Source organism: Ctenocephalides felis, unplaced genomic scaffold, assembly GCF_003426905.1.
Source record: "Ctenocephalides felis isolate EL2017-DRISC unplaced genomic scaffold, ASM342690v1 CF-g0.4_SCAFFOLD_00845, whole genome shotgun sequence".
Classification (NCBI taxonomy): Eukaryota; Metazoa; Arthropoda; class Insecta; order Siphonaptera; family Pulicidae; genus Ctenocephalides; species Ctenocephalides felis.
In genome coordinates this window covers 2,646,055-2,650,622 of record NW_020536999.1, presented here as the reverse complement: position 1 = coordinate 2,650,622, position 4,568 = coordinate 2,646,055, and positions in this window count along the sequence as shown.

The following is a 4,568-nucleotide window of genomic DNA, read 5'->3' as shown; positions in this document are numbered from 1 at the left end:
TTGAGTAGTTCAAAACGAAAAAGCCTCAGAAATAGGTTTGTTGAAATGCATTTTTGAGAAGTTGCATCTCAGAAATAGGTGCGAAATGCATTTTTTAGGAATTGCATCTCAAAAATAGGTGTCAAATGCATTTTTGAGCAATTCATCGCGAAAGTTGTTTTAACTTCATAGGTTTGAGTCCATTGACGGTAATTGTGTTGCATTAAATACAGAATAGGTATGAAATGCAAATTTTAATGAATGAAAGGCTTTAGAAATAGATATATAATATAATTTTTAATATAGTAGTTAGAAAATAGATATAATAGTTTCTTTTCTAATTGTAAGCAAATAAATCTCAAAAGATGCTAGAAACAGAATAGGTGTCTTTGCTTTTTAAAGAGATTATCTTGTTCTATATTAACATCTTTATTAATCTTTCTAGAATTAAATCCATGGGTAACTAGTGGTGTGTATGGCATCATGCCTTAAGGCATATTGCTGGAATTCCTGTACCGTAACAAAATTTTCGAGGAATATTGAAGGTTTCAAATAGATTATTGTAAGTAAATACTGTAACATTGTCTAATATTTATTAGTCAGTTATATAAACTGAATTGCAAAATTGAAATTATTCGTTTAAAGTATATTAAGTCAGAATTAAAATTAAAATCTGAATTATTTCGATATACAAAAAAATTATTCTTGAAAAAAAATTGAAACAATTTATTTCCAAATCCATTATTTTGTTTAAACAAGCAGAAGTTCTTTGAATCATTCAAATCGGATGCTCAGTTCTCCCAAAAACTGCCATTTTTTCTACATTTAGCTCTGTATCTCCAAAACCACTGGACCTGCCTTGCCAAAAACTAATCACCACTTCTTCCCGTCATTACGAATTGAATGTTCTTTGGATCATTCAAATCGGTTGCTCCGATCTCTCCAAAAACTCGATTTCTATTTTCTGCACCGTTTGCTCCGTATCTCCGAAACGGCTGGATCTGCCTTTGCTAAAAACTAATCAGCACATCTCCCTATCAATAGGAATCGAATGTTTTTTGAACCATGCAAATCGCTTGATCCGTGCGTCCGAAAACGTGGACGAAAATTGTATCTATGCATACATACAAAAAAACAAACACACACGCACATCATTTTATTGTGAGGTATGCCAAAATGTTCAGAAACATTCAAAACGTGAAGAAATGTAAAAAATTTCAATTTCGATTTTCGGACGATTACAATAATTTACCCTAGTGGAAGTTACAAATACGTGCGGAAACAATTAAAATTGACCCATTAAAATTGGCAAAGCAACCAAGTTTGCTATCTGTTTATACTCTGATATAAGAAACAAGATATATATTTCCAAAATCCAGCTTTTTATGTGGATTTTAAAGCCTACCATGGAGCGAATTTGTTTTGGTCGTCAGCAGAGTTCTAAATTTTTTCTTTATAGTTTCTTCACCGAGACGAGGCTCGATTTGATCGTCAGTAGTGCCCTATTCCCTATTCATTTTTCTTAGAGTCCATGTTTCAGATCCGTGATGAATGTAGCTAGTTTGATCCTTATATTTGATATACAACAAATGCATTAATTTCCTGGATATAATTTTTGCAAAAGAGTCCTATGCCTGCCTAATAAATGCCTGCCCTCGAATGCACATTTCAATCGTTCTCTAAACCGCGCTCGTAAGTCGAGGGACGTAACCGTCCGACATAGAAATGAAATGATTCTCTTCTGTGTGCAACTTGATAGTAGCAATGACCTTTATGTGGGTCAACGGCGTGCTATGTGCTCTCTGTATATATTTTGTATTTGTGTGTGTGTATGTGTGTGTTTTGTGCGCGCGCACAACATTGTCCTATACATATATATATGTGTATTATGCACATGTACATATTAATTTATAGAACACTTCACAGGTATGTAGTGAGGGTAACAAAGTTGCAACTAGTGGTGTATGGCATCGTGCCTTAAGGCAAATTGTTCAGAAACCTCTGAAACGTAAAGATATATACATTGTGCGTCGTGCTCAAGAGCTATACATACATATATATGTGTATACTTATACCCATGTACATATTAATTCATAGAACAGTTCACAGGTATGTAGTGAGAGTAAATAATAATTATATTATGGGTGTTCCGTGGCGTAAACGGTTAAACGCACGGGACTCGTGTGGATGCATATGTAAGTTCGAAAATCGCTCTGACATCCTGACATCGTGTAGTAGTTATTTTCACTTGAAATTATAGATGAAAATGAGAAATCTCTCACACTATTTTTCCTTCATTGAGTTGGAGTTTAACTTACGGACTTGCCTTAGGGCAGTACCACCATTACTTATTATTAAGATAATTACGGTTAGTATGTTCATAAAACCAAGTACTTTATCGTTATATCAAGTAAATCGTCTAATTTCAATTTTAACAAACGCCAAAAAAAACTACTCATTTTGTCGAACTTTGATGAATTTTTTAAATTAAACTACTTATCGTGAGGCCTTGATATTTCAGTAAGTTAGACCACGATACATATCATCAAAAAAAGTTCCATAGAAATCGGCTCAATTTTTTTTTTCAACAACGAATTACAAGAAAACGGCTCGGTAGATTTTTACTCAAAACTAATCAGTATCATTCCCAACTAATATCTTTCAAACAGTTTCTGATTTTTTAAAATTGATTTGGTAGTATGAGCTTAAATGTGGACGTAAAGTTTTACACTTTTTTCCAACTTACAAAGAAACGTCTCGGCCGATCGTCGCACAAAATTGACAGTACGCGATAGTCCTCATTGAGACACATCAAATAGTTTTTATTTAAATTTCTGAAATCGGTTTAATCGTTTTTGAGCAAACGTCGATGAAAGGTCTAATTTTGGTAAATGCCAAAAAAAACGATACTAATTTTTGCAAACTTTGACGAATTTTTAAAGCTAAACGACTTGTTGTAGGGCCGTAATATTTTAGTATGATCTATAAGACTATGGTATCTACCGTCAAAAAAAAATTCATAAAAATCGTCGAAAAAAAATTTTTAAACATTTTATTACAAGAAAACGACCCGGCCGATCTTTACCAAAAACTAATCAGGTCGATTCCCAACCAATATCTATGGAACGGTTTTTGAATTATAAAAATCGATTCAGAATTGCGGGCTAAAACGTGGACGAAAAAATTTTCATTTTCTGCTATTTACAAAGAAACGGCTTGGTTGATCGTCGCGCAAAATTGATAAACCCTGGTCCTCATCGAGATACATAGAATAGCTTTTAAATTTTTGAAATCGCCGTTTGAAATAGCCGTTTTGAGAAAACTTCGATTTATGGCAAAAAATTTGTTCACACACACACACACACATACTTTTTCCTTAAATTTAGTTACATTCGATTCAGAATGGCTTGAAACGTGGAGAAAACACAAAATTAGCTAATCGGATTTTTTGATGAAAAACATAAACTTCTCCTTCGAAGGTAATAAGAGCAGCAGCATTAAGAGTAAGTTAATAACTAAATTAAGCTTTTAAGAGCATTAAGAGTAAGAGTGGTTAATAGTAAGTGGCATTAAGACAATTAAGAGTAAGACCATCAAAGAAAAGTAGGATATTTATGAGTAGGATATTACCGGGTAATGATATATTAAGATTAAGACTCAATCGACAGATGACGTTACGTAAAAAAAAGTACTTGAACTTGCTCAGGAGCAACAGAGCGAATTGTTCTCTCTAGTAGTGAGTTATTGAATTTTGTCTTGGAGAAGAGAAAGTTATTGCAGTTATTCGCATACGCTTACATAGACAAATATATATATATATATAGATAATATATATATATATTAGGGTGGTCCTTAATATGGACATTTCGAATTTCCTTGCTCCCAAGGGCTCAAATGGCTCCAAATGATAAAAAAACAATCTCTGAAAGTGTTAGCTCTTAATATTGTCTTTTAGATAGAGCGCAATTCAATCAAAGTTTTGTATAGAAATAGCATGAAAAAAATTTCAAAAATTTTGCGGGGCGTCGAATTTTCAATAAAAAATGACACGAATTTTCACTTTTAATTCATTTGTCGCTAAGTTATGCTTTAAAATTTTTTTTTTAATTTTCAAAATTTTTTCCATGCTATTTCCATAGTAAGTTTGGTTGAATTGTACACTATGTAATAGTTAATATAAGGAGCTAAAACTTTCAGAGAATTGAGCCCTTGGGAGCAAGGAAATTTAAAAAATGTCATATTAAGGACCACCCTAAATATATATATTATATTATATATATATATATATATATACAATATATATATACATATATATATATATACTAGCATACCCAGCCACGCTTTGTTGTGGCTTTTACAAAAAATCCCGGATTGAAATTTGAATGTGATAAACACCTCAATACTCTTAATATTTTTTTACATTTATATAAATAAAAAAATGTTATAATTGCTCATAACCTAAGTTGGATATCAAAGCATACGGTGAGCCAATAAAATTTAAAATCGGCTCAGTAGTTTAGGATTCATTCCGGACAAACATCGTCACATGCACTTTATAATAGGTTGTCAAATATCTCCCTTCCGCCTTT